Raw genomic sequence first — 13,569 nt, 5'->3', positions numbered from 1 at the left:
CCTGCCATATCCGACACAGGGATCTAGAATGGTTGTTAAAGAACGAAAAACAGTACGTTCTATCAATTAAGTTCTAATATGTTAAATCTTATGCCAAATTTGCAATCGCATCTTCTATATATAAAATTAACTTCTCCCACATATGCATACTCACACACACACGCAAAATGCAATGGATATCCAACTCATACGTCTCCGTGTTTTGCCTGACAAGCTGACTTTAGTTTTTTTTTTTCCTTTTTGAAAAATACTCTTGTAACTTTTATTTTCTAAACATAAATCCATCTATCTTTAAATTAGGGGTTAACACGGTTTGGTTTGGCATGGTTTTGGGTGAAGTCAAAATCAAAACTGAATTTTTTTGCGGTGCCAATCAGTGTGGTTTGGAAGCTTGAACCAAAATAGAGCCAAACCATTTGATTGCGGTTAGGTTCAGTTTCAAATGGTTTTGCTTTTGATTTCAAACCATTTGCAAAATAAATGCTTTATGCCATTAGTAAAACCCAATTGGAAAAAGAAAAAAAAATCATGGTCACCACACTAAAATTCAACATTAAAATGCCTTATGACATTACTTTAGTACATTCAAACGATAAAGTTAGGTTTACCATACTAAAACTAAAGTTCAAACAAACTTGAACATCAAAATGCCTTATGGCTTTAGTAGTACAACCCAAAAAAATAACTTGTTCATGCAATTCAACAAAAAGGTTTCGGTGTTTTAACTTTCAAGCCACTACTTTGCACTGTTCAACCCTTTCTCTTTCCCTTTTCTTTTGGACACTTACTCTTCAAAGGTTGAGGAGGCATTTGAGCTTGTGAACGGACTTGAGAAGCGATACTTGGAGAGACCTTGACCTTGTGAAAGTGAAATCGATGGAGGAGAAGTCACTAAACAATATATATTACATTAGTTGTTATAAACTTTAAAAAGTCTACAAAAGTAACAAAAGACATTGAAAAACAAAACAAAGAAAGCCTACAATATAAATTACCTAATATATTGGTATTGCATAAAATTTTCGTTTAACTTTTGCGATGTGGTTCGGTTTCAGTGCAGTTTTAGATGTTCATAACTGAAACTAAACCATTTTTCCAACTACAATACCTTAATTATTATGCTAATGAATCATATTATTACATACAACAATGATGAATTTCGTTGGGTTTTAATAGGCATGATTTCAAGGTTTTTTTTTTATTCTCCCGTGAAATCCTTATTTCCATCTAGCTTTTGTTTAAGCAATCTAACATTTTGAAATTCAAATAGTAGGTGCACTATATATGAGAGTGAAAGACTGTAGTTTTGTGCCACTTAGTACTACGGTTTAGTGAGATTCCTCTTCACTTGTAAGTGAGAGGTTTTAGGTTCAATATTTGCCAAATGCGAATTTGAACGACACCCACTGACACACCCCGTCCCGAAGGAGGGCATGCTGGCCGTCACATGAGAGTGACGTAACCATTTACACAGTTCGGAAGCTTTTAAAATACAATTATTAAAATGGAAACCCTCGAGGGTGAGTCCTACTTTTGTGAATTCTGTCAGAATACCGTTGGATTCCTCGTGGCCACCAAAACTCTGCTATCAAGAACCTGGAGGGGCGAAAAACAAAATTGAGTGGGTCAGTAAAACCAAGCTTTTCAAAAACATTTCGCCAAAAATAATTCTAACCCCTCACTGTAAAACCTGTATACTTTTCCCAGAAAATAGTATAATAACATAATACTTTTCATAAATCTCGAATCATCAATTTTTCTTTAAAACTCGAAAGTATGCCATGTTTTAATTTCGAAAACAAAATAAATGATGCATCAATGTAACAGGTGAAAAGTTGAATTAACCGGAGACCCTGCAGTTGGTCCTGTACGGTTAATTCTATAACTCAACATCCAATCCAACCGGAGTCACCTCGATGACCTGTACGGCACTACACTGCAGATAAGTCGGAACTACCTGAAGTAGTCTGTACGACATGGATGGTGTAATAATACGCTCTAGTGCTTCTCTCATCAATCATCTGTGCACATAATCTAAGGTCACCCACTAGTCGGAATCACATCTAGTAATCTATACGACTAGCATGTCGGAACCCTCACTTGGTCTGTACGACATCCACCTACTTGGATCCAAGACGAGCGTGCGGTGTGGTGAATAATATAAGCACTAACACCATGATTGCAGGTTATGAGCTATCCACAATATACACATCAACAATGCACATGAATAATATAAAACTCACCTGATACTTACCTGTGCGTCCACAGCACCAATTCACATATATATATACATCATACATCAATTCATGCTTTTCATATACTTCTATGCATGGCATTTCAAATCATACTTTTCATATAAATCTATCCATGGCATTTTAAATCATACTTTCATTTAAATTCAATTTCTGGGAAAACTCAATAGTATATAGGTAATACGAAAACAAAACTGCCCACTCACCTGGAGTTCGCCCTACAACTCCCTAGCACAACTCATCAAGGCGTCATGACGATCGCCGCCTAGAACAATAATCAAATCCAACCTCAGAAATCATATCGATAGAATATAACTTATATAAAATACGTCACTACATAGATTGATCCGAAAGATCTGCAACTCAGATTTTAAATCCATAACTTCCAGAGGTCCACAATATATCCCTAGGACAACATCCTGAAATTTCATTACCATCCAACGGTCGGATCTCCGTCAATTTCCAAAACTAAGTGACGGTTAACATTTTATTTTATGAACTTACAACTCCAATTCTGGAAGATCCGTAACTCGGATTCCCAATCCGTAAGTTCCAATAATCCTCAAATATTACGTATTTCAACGTATCAAAGTTTGGTGACGATCCAACGGTCGGATCGTCAATTCCCATTTTCACCTAAAGGCGAAAACTATAAAACGTTATTTAAAGCACCTAACCAATAATCGTAATAACTTTCTCATACGGTGCTCAATTTGGGTATATGAATATACCACAGTGATCTACTTGACGTCACGAACGTCGACATATTTTTAGATTATTTTTTTGATGTTCCACGCGCCCCCACGCGCCAGGACAAGCACGGGGACACGCGCCCCCACGCGCATCATCCCCAACCTTGGTTCGCCGGACTGGTTTTTCCGGCGGCCGGAAAACTGGGGAATTTTCAAATGCTTCGTTCTCCTTCGTTTCTCAACCATTTTCTTCGTATAATATATCAATTTAAAGCCCTCAACATGTAGAATCACAATAGACTAGTTTAAGGCTCTAAAAATCAAGAAATCTCACCGGAAAAATCCAAACAAAATCGGCCAAACTTAACCCTCGTGATCCCGACGTCCAAATCCTTCCAACGAAGCACTCCGAGCTTCCTTGGGACCTCACTAAGCTCACTATAAGCTTAGAATTCCCTGAAACACAACATATTACGAGTGCATGAACAGTGACGAAAAATATAGGTTCGGGTTTCACGTGATTTCGAGGGTTTCACTTCCTAAAACTAGTACCAATCGACTTAAAATGACTCAATGATGAAGATGCATACCTTGGTTGCCTCGATCCGTCGAGTTTGGAAGATTTTTGGGTGTGTCCGTACGTATGGGTGTGTGTAGAGAGAGAGTCGGGATGGAGGAGAGAGAGAGCCACGGGATAGAGAGAATGAAAGTGTAAGGGTATAGGTGACCAAAATCAATCCACACCATCCATTCTCTAAATCCCTAACCAAACAAACAATCCAACTTTTCAATATTTTTATCCAACTTAAATGACATTTCCAATAGTTTAGGAAAAATATGAAATATCCAAAACATGTCACACACACACCTTAGTGACGTCAAGGGTATTTCCGTCATTTCACACTCCTGATATGAAAATCTCGGGACGGGCTGTGACAATCTCCCCTCCTTATAGAATTTCGTCCCCGAAATTCCCAGAACCAAATAACGCACTTAATACCCATAAAATAACCTTGGGTATATCTCTCTCATCCGATCTTCCGTCTCCCAGGTAGCTTCCTCAACAGAATGGTTCTTCCACAACACCTTCACCAAACTAACCGTTTTGTTCCTTAGAACCTTATCTTTCCAATCCAAAATCGTGATTGGTTCCTCATCATAAGTCAAGTCCGGATTAACCTCTAGCGGTTGAGGAGGGATCACATGAGAAGGATCAAAAATATAATGTCGAAGCATAGAGACGTGAAACACATTATGGACCTTAAATAACTCCGGAGGCAGCTCCAACCGGTAGGCAACTTCACCAACTCTTTCAATGATCACATAAGGTCCAATGTATCTCGGACTTAGCGTTCCTCTTTTCCCAAATCGTACCACACCTCTCCAAGGTGACAATTTCAAAAACACCCAATCACCCACATTATATACTCGATCAGTAGTATGCCGATCCGCTAAACTCTTCTGTCGATCCTGGGCTGCTTTCAGGTTTGACTTAATTACCTGAACATTTTGAGTTGTCTCATCTACAATCTTTGGGCCTTCTAATACTCTTTCACCAACCTTAGACCAACATAATGGCGTTCGACACGCCCTACCATAAAGTGCCTCAAATGGTGACATACCAATGCTCGAGTGAAAACTGTTATAATAAGCAAACTCCATCAAGTCCAGACGATCATGCCAGGAATCACCAAATTGTAATACTGAAGATCTCAACATATCTTCCAACGTCTGAATAGTCCTCTCTGATTGCCCATCAGTTTGAGGATGATAAGCAGTGCTATACAGTAATTATGTACCCAGAGCTTCCTGAAAAGCCACCCAGAATTTAGAAGTAAATCTCGGGTCTCGATCAGAGATAATATTTACTGGAACTCCATGATACCTCACAATCTTTGTGATGAACAACTTAGCTAATTTATTCAAAGGATACTTTTCTCCCACTGAAATGGAGTGTGCTGGCTTGGTAAGCCGATCTACAACCACCCAAACGCTATCAAATCCATTCTGTGTACGTGGAAGCTTATACACAGAATCCATAGTGATATTTTCCCATTTCCACAGAGGAACGGGAAGTGGCCGCATCCGACCAAAATGTTTCTTTCTTTCTGCCTTCACTTGCTGGCAAATAATACATCTACTTACATACTCAGCAATTTCTCTTTTCATACCAGGCCAATAATAAAATGGTCGAATGGTATGATACATTTTAGTTCCTCCCGGGTGCATCGCATAAGCTGAACAATGAGCTTCATCCAAAATTTCCTTCCTCACTTTTCTAGGCGTCAAGTAGACAATCAACTAAAATCAGCCTAACTTGAAAATTAGCCAATAAAACTTCTTCTTAACTTTTACCTTAAGCTTCATCCCAGTAGGTCTCAAATCCGCAAGAAGGAAAACATAACAAGTATACAAAGCATTAATTCTTACTGGAGCTTTCCTACCAAGTGCTTTGGTCGCAAAAATTTCAAGATCACCCTGGTCGTGCAATCATAATCACTAAGCAACCCAATCCATCTTCGTTGCCTAAGATCAGATTCATCTGAGTAAACAGATATTGGAGACTCTCATGATTCGTAGAAATCTTACACTTTTCTTCATAAAGATAATGTCTCCTAATCTTCCCAGCAAAGATGATAGTTGTTAATTCCAAATCACGAGTAGAGTAATTTATCTCATGAGGTTTCCATTTGTCGCGGAGCATAGACAATTACCTTAACACTTGCACTTTAACACTTCCACTTTAACACATCCAACACCACTCAAAGAAGCATCATTAAAACCTTCAACAAACCATCTATAACACCCTGCTAAGCCAAGAAAATTCCAAACTTCAGCCACGGTTCGCGATTGTTCCAAATTCTCAATCGCTGCTACCTTTTAAAATTTCGCTTGAATACCTTAAGCATATATAATGCATTTTATAATTGTTGTTGATTCATACAACATTGACATTTGCTAAACTTAGCATACAATCAACGTTCCTTCAATCTTTGTAACATCAACTTAAAATATCTAACATGCTCTGCTCTCGGCTCAGAGTATCCCAGAGTATCGTCAATGAAAACAATAACGAACCTATCAAGATATTCTTGGAAAACTTCATCCATCAACTTATAAAACAGCAGGAGAATCCGTCAATTCGAATAGCATCACGAAAACTCATAATAACCGTAACGAGTCCTGAACACAATCGTAGGAACGTTATCATTAACTCTTCAATCGGTAACAACCAGACCTTAAGTCAATCTTAGGAAATACGCAGACCTCTAAGTTGATCAATAAATCATCAATACGCAATAATGGATAACGGTTCTTGATCATTACCCGATTCAATTACTTATAATTAAAACATAGCCTTAATGTCCATTTCTTCCTCACCAATAAACTGGTGTTCTCCCAACGTGATGTACTTTGAATAAAACCTTTATCAACTAATTCATGTAATCGAATTTCCAATTCTCTTAACTCATCATAAACCAATCTCTAACATAAAATTGGTATCTGGATACAAATCAACATTAAACTCTATATCTCCGCCCGACGGCAATCCAGGTAATTCCTCAGGGAAAACATCGAGAAAATGTCTAACAGGATAAGATTCACTGGCATAACTACTTCTTCCACCATCACTGGACACCCTGAATGTGTAATATTATCATCTTGTTCTTCATTAGAAATACATAAATACGCCTCGATCGTGCTCCAACATTACCCTCTTTGGCAACATCGTCCATGATAAGAAATATATCAGCCGGAGTCAGCTAGAATGACCTGTACGGCTTACTCCTCAATTTTCCAAATAATATGTTCGCCGGATCCACCTTTTGTTGCCTGTACGGCTGGACTTATAACTCATCAATTATCCTTGTACCCATCGCCAATCTGACCAAACTACTAAGTCCATAACCCTGCTGGATCGATACTGTGGTGTCAGGGAAGACTGCTGGGTAACAACTGATTCTAAGGACCATTCATACCTCTATGTCTCATCCAACCACATAAACACATTCACTGATTCCCACACTCTCCAAAGTGTCTAATATTGTACATACGGTACAAAGGTACATTTCTCTTATTCAAATCACCTTATCTCTGAGATCTGGGCTCACCAATAAATCTATCACTTCGCCTCTGACCAGTGGCATTAAAATCTCAGCTGGAAGAATTAGTTCTAACTTCACTTCTTTTGAAGCTCTGAGTCTTTCGATGTCCTTGATATGACGATTCTTTAAACTTATCGTCTTTCCTCTAATCACCATTTTTTTCTTATTCTTCTTTACTCACGCTGATCATGTTCTCAGAGTCCTCAACCCTCAACAACATCTCGTAAACTCTTGATAGACAGTACAATAGATAGTGGTCGCCAAAGAACGTCACTTCTTCTTATTATCCAGCCTAAAACAACATAACACTTCAACCAACTTAGCAACAATATCCAAATGGAAACGAGGCAAGTCTAAAAACTTTCTATAATACTCATTTGCCGTCATCTTCCTTGTTTCACCTTTGCAAACTCTTGCATACTACCATCATAATATACCGGAGGAATAAATCTTTTCTTTAACAATTCCTTAAATAATTCTCAATCAGCTGTTTCCTCTGGTGACAACGAATAATACTCCTGTTTCCACCAGGATACAAATTCATAACCCACAATCAGGTAGTCGTCTCGACCCACCTGTCAGAAGGAAGATTCGTTTTACTTGCATAACCCAAAACGTCTTTTCCAAGTGAGTAAGCCAACACTCTGCTCCCTCAGGTTCATAATTTCCATAAAGTGATTCAAATTCAACTTATAACCAGTCTCAAAGGGTTTCTTAGATAATAGACTGGATTATATTAGCAATAGTTTCCCCCCCTAAGCTACTATATCCGGGAAACTAAACTCATCCCAACTACGTGGCTCGCTACGAGGCGGTAAAGTTCTGACAGAAGACACAAGGAAATTCTAAAGATGTCCAAGATTGAAACCTAGGCTCTGATACCAACTGACACACCCCGTCCCGAAGGAGGGCATGCTGGCCGTCACATGAGAGTGACGTAACCATTTACACAGTTCGGAAGCTTTTAAAATACAATTATTAAAATGGAAACCCTCGAGGGTGAGTCCTACTTTTGTGAATTCTGTCAGAATACCGTTGGATTCCTCGTGGCCACCAAAACTCTGCTATCAAGAACCTGGAGGGGCGAAAAACAAAATTGAGTGGGTCAGTAAAACCAAGCTTTTCAAAAACATTTCGCCAAAAATAATTCTAACCCCTCACTGTAAAACCTGTATACTTTTCCCAGAAAATAGTATAATAACATAATACTTTTCATAAATCTCGAATCATCAATTTTTCTTTAAAACTCGAAAGTATGCCATGTTTTAATTTCGAAAACAAAATAAATGATGCATCAATGTAACAGGTGAAAAGTTGAATTAACCGGAGACCCTGCAGTTGGTCCTGTACGGTTAATTCTATAGCTCAACATCCAATCCAACCGGAGTCACCTCGATGACCTGTACGGCACTACACTGCAGATAAGTCGGAACTACCTGAAGTAGTCTGTACGACATGGATGGTGTAATAATACGCTCTAGTGCTTCTCTCATCAATCATCTGTGCACATAATCTAAGGTCACCCACTAGTCGGAATCACATCTAGTAATCTATACGACTAGCATGTCGGAACCCTCACTTGGTCTGTACGACATCCACCTACTTGGATCCAAGACGAGCGTGCGGTGTGGTGAATAATATAAGCACTAACACCATGATTGCAGGTTATGAGCTATCCACAATATACACATCAACAATGCACATGAATAATATAAAACTCACCTGATACTTACCTGTGCGTCCACAGCACCAATTCACATATATATATACATCATACATCAATTCATGCTTTTCATATACTTCTATGCATGGCATTTCAAATCATACTTTTCATATAAATCTATCCATGGCATTTTAAATCATACTTTCATTTAAATTCAATTTCTGGGAAAACTCAATAGTATATAGGTAATACGAAAACAAAACTGCCCACTCACCTGGAGTTCGCCCTACAACTCCCTAGCACAACTCATCAAGGCGTCATGACGATCGCCGCCTAGAACAATAATCAAATCCAACCTCAGAAATCATATCGATAGAATATAACTTATATAAAATACGTCACTACATAGATTGATCCGAAAGATCTGCAACTCAGATTTTAAATCCATAACTTCCAGAGGTCCACAATATATCCCTAGGACAACATCCTGAAATTTCATTACCATCCAACGGTCGGATCTCCGTCAATTTCCAAAACTAAGTGACGGTTAACATTTTATTTTATGAACTTACAACTCCAATTCTGGAAGATCCGTAACTCGGATTCCCAATCCGTAAGTTCCAATAATCCTCAAATATTACGTATTTCAACGTATCAAAGTTTGGTGACGATCCAACGGTCGGATCGTCAATTCCCATTTTCACCTAAAGGCGAAAACTATAAAACGTTATTTAAAGCACCTAACCAATAATCGTAATAACTTTCTCATACGGTGCTCAATTTGGGTATATGAATATACCACAGTGATCTACTCGACGTCACGAACGTCGACATATTTTTAGATTATTTTTTTGATGTTCCACGTGCCCCCACGCGCCAGGACAAGCACGGGGACACGCGCCCCCACGCGCATCATCCCCAACCTTGGTTCGCCGGACTGGTTTTTCCGGCGGCCGGAAAACTGGGGAATTTTCAAATGCTTCGTTCTCCTTCGTTTCTCAACCATTTTCTTCGTATAATATATCAATTTAAAGCCCTCAACATGTAGAATCACAATAGACTAGTTTAAGGCTCTAAAAATCAAGAAATCTCACCGGAAATATCCAAACAAAATCGGCCAAACTTAACCCTCGTGATCCCGACGTCCAAATCCTTCCAACGAAGCACTCCGAGCTTCCTTGGGACCTCACTAAGCTCACTATAAGCTTAGAATTCCCTGAAACACAACATATTACGAGTGCATGAACAGTGACGAAAAATATAGGTTCGGGTTTCACGTGATTTCGAGGGTTTCACTTCCTAAAACTAGTACCAATCGACTTAAAATGACTCAATGATGAAGATGCATACCTTGGTTGCCTCGATCCGTCGAGTTTGGAAGATTTTTGGGTGTGTCCGTACGTATGGGTGTGTGTAGAGAGAGAGTCGGGATGGAGGAGAGAGAGAGCCACGGGATAGAGAGAATGAAAGTGTAAGGGTATAGGTGACCAAAATCAATCCACACCATCCATTCTCTAAATCCCTAACCAAACAAACAATCCAACTTTTCAATATTTTTATCCAACTTAAATGACATTTCCAATAGTTTAGGAAAAATATGAAATATCCAAAACATGTCACACACACACCTTAGTGACGTCAAGGGTATTTCCGTCATTTCACACTCCTGATATGAAAATCTCGGGACGGGCTGTGACACCCACACCCCTTTAGTGTAAAAATATTGTTTGTTAAAAAAGAAAAAGAAAAAAAAAACTGTAGCTTCGTTCAAAAGTTGACTAAGATAATTATAAATTTACTTGCCTTCATGCACATTTTTTGAATCACGACGTGCTACGTGACTTACACGTTTTAAATGTATTTATATGCGTGAATTGACAAAAAAAAAATCAAATATTTGAAGTAAATGAATAATCTTAGATCATGCTATAAAAAAACCCATCGCAAACCAATCAAAGCAGCTAAATTCACATAATAAAATCGGTCTTTCAATTTCCATCTACATTCTATTGAATTTACATTAAGAATAGAGAATAATATTTAATAAACAACTTATTGAATCATATTATTGTTAGCCCATTGTGAAACTAAGCCCAGCCTGTGACAGCCTGTCTTAAATTTTACGTTTTTATTAATTTTAGAAGTGTGAATTTACGAAAATGCCCTAGAGGCAAGGACTTTGACTTTTGCGGATTATCGGTTAGAGTGTCATATGACTTATTCTTTTAGCATATCCTCGTAGTACTCGTCACTACGAACGTATAAGCGAAAGCCGTTTGCAAGTCCGAATTATAACGGTATAGTTACGGACGTTTGAAGTTGGTTATTTAAAGGTAGTTAAATTATTTGAACTCCCACCTTGTGGGAAGACTAACCAATCAGCCTTTAAGCAAAGAGAAAAGGGAACCAATCACATAAAAGGAGGACAAAGCCTCTAGCCAATTAGAAAAAGAAAAAAAAAAGGAAAGCTGGAGCTTTCCTGTGGGTTTTTCTGCTCACAACCACCCATTTTTCAAGGCTGATTTCGGCCAACTCCGGCGGAGTTTTTCGAAGCCACCACCACCATCTTGAAGCTCTCATTCCCTTCTACAAAACTCACCCAAGAACCACCTTGGTTAATCCCTATACGTGGCGGTTCGAGGCCACAAAATCCGATGAAAACCAATGGTGTTTCGACCACCTTTTTCATTTTTTCGGCGAATCGGCAAAGCAATGGCCGACACCACTACTTAGGCTTTGTAGCCCATCATCCCAGGAGAATATCACGACCAGCCTTAGCCCCGTTGGAGCACCGAGGAAGTAGAATCGAAGTTCACCCAAGTATAGGGTTACCGACGGGTTTTAACAAAATTGAAGCTCTTTTCGGCCTATTTGGCCTAGGTCACAAGTATAAATCAATTCCTCATGTTGTTTAGATGAATTTTCATGTTTGGATTGTGTGATTTGGTGGAAAATGAGAAAGTTATAACGATTTAAAATTTGCCCAGTTTATGGCGACCTCTGCCACTTTTGAGGCGTTTTCTGGCCAAATCACGGTGATATAGCCATCGTGTAATATACCAATTTCTTCGTCTCGTCGAGAACTATGATTTTCATTTTTGAATCACTTGTTTTCTTTGAGTATTGACAAAGTTATGGACGTTGAAACATTGCCCAGAAAGTCCGGCGAGTTACCAGTTTTCCTGCGGACAGCCGTCTTTCAGACCATTTTCCGGCCACCGCCGGCCACCATTTGGACTCCAAGCTGGTATAACCTTGTTCTACATTTCTCTAGCTTTGATTTTGCATATTATAGGTTGAATTTGGTTGAGAAACAAGTGAGATATGGAGTTCCAAAGATCGCCAGGAAATCTGCAAAAACTGCAGAATCAGGCAAAGTCCCATTAAGGTCCACCACTTGATTACAATAGTAATGAACGATCCGACCGTTTGATCGTCACCAAACTTTAATACATTATAGTAAGTAATATTTAAGGACCATAGAAACTTACAAATTAGGAATCCGAAGGACGGATCTTCCCGAATCGGATGTGTAAGTTTATAAAATAAATGTTAACCGTCACTTGGTTTTGGGCAATTGACGGAGATCCGACCGTTGGATCGCAATGAAATTTTAGTATGTTATTCTAGAACCATAGTGTGGATATTTGGAATTATGGATCTTCTAGATCGAGTTATACAGGGTTGTAGACCCTACCGTCGATCTTTGATCGAAGATTGACTTATGGCCAAAGGGTCTCAAACTATTTTAGAATGTCCTTGAGGATTTGTTTTATGTGAATTACGTATTCTATTGATGAGGATTTTGAGATGTGGTTGATAATTTGCCGCAGGCGCCGATCGCTCGGGACGTCCCGATGGTTGTGCTAGGAAGTTGTAGCACGGACTCCAAGTGAGTGGATCTTTCCTTGCTCATCTTATGTTTCTTGATTGATAATTCTATAAATGCTTTTAAATAAAGCTGAGAAACTTATGCCATGACATATATATATATATATATATATTTATATGTTATAAAATACTATGAGATGGTTGAGTTAGATTTCATCGTGATCTATCCATATGCGTATTACTATAAATGATTATTGTGAACTACGAATGGTTTGATCCCTGTTTAGGGTACGTAGGTAGTATAACGAGACGTTAGATGCAACCATATAAGAAATGAGATTAAATAATCGTGACCATAGTCTTGTTTAAGGAATCGAGCAAGGTGTGTGGGCTTTTGGTTTTAAGTATATATGTATAGGCTTGATGTTTTCCTAGAAAATGCAATAAAATGATTTATGCTCTAAAAATGCCATGCCTATTAAATAATGCTTAAACGATGAGATGAATTGTTTGCATATATATATAATTGGGTGCTGTGAATGCTCTGAAGTGCAAAGGTGAATGTTGGACATTCAGGTAAGTTCAGGTAAGTTCAAGTAAGTATACGGTATTAGTTGAATTGATGGGGTTATAATATGACTACATTTACGCTTTTAGCAACTCCGACACTGTCGTACAGGATGCTATAGTAGGAAACTCCGGCATTGTCGTACAGGTTGCCTATGAGTCGTACATGTTGTATTAGATGCATTTAGAGCTCATAAACCTGCACCCTGAGTGATTGTGATTTAGCCAGAGATATGACACATGCCTGTATATAATGTCACCTCCCGCACCCTATGCTCACATTGGATCCAATTTAGGTGCACAGTCTTGTCATACAGACCACCATAGGTGGTTCCGACTTATAGGTGACTAGCGATTTATGGCATGGCTATCTTGATGTGCGTAGCATTGAGCATAACTATATTACACCCAATCTTGTCATACAGACCTTTTCAGTGGTTCCGACTTGTGTGCAGTGT

The 13,569-nt window shown here is 38.7% G+C and overlaps 2 long non-coding RNA genes across 2 annotated transcripts; both read right to left on the bottom strand.

Annotated features, from left to right (window-relative positions):
* Window positions 1-1,407: 1,407 nt before the first annotated feature.
* LOC139190438 (uncharacterized) lies at window positions 1,408-3,648 on the bottom strand. Its single transcript, XR_011574676.1, has 4 exons — window positions 3,535-3,648; window positions 3,279-3,400; window positions 2,459-2,517; window positions 1,408-1,596 (listed from the first exon to the last, which is right to left on the bottom strand). It is a non-coding gene; the product is annotated as an uncharacterized lncRNA (long non-coding RNA).
* Window positions 3,649-7,870: 4,222 nt separating this feature from the next.
* LOC114823762 (uncharacterized) lies at window positions 7,871-10,223 on the bottom strand. The gene is made up of 4 exons (XR_003771710.2): window positions 10,064-10,223; window positions 9,808-9,929; window positions 8,988-9,046; window positions 7,871-8,125 (listed from the first exon to the last, which is right to left on the bottom strand). It is a non-coding gene; the product is annotated as an uncharacterized lncRNA (long non-coding RNA).
* Between the last annotated feature and the right edge of the window lie 3,346 nt (window positions 10,224-13,569).

The sequence above is a fragment of the Malus domestica genome, chromosome 02 (assembly GCF_042453785.1).
Source record: "Malus domestica chromosome 02, GDT2T_hap1".
NCBI classification, from domain to species: domain Eukaryota; kingdom Viridiplantae; phylum Streptophyta; class Magnoliopsida; order Rosales; family Rosaceae; genus Malus; species Malus domestica.
This window is presented reverse-complemented; position numbering and strand designations above follow the sequence as displayed.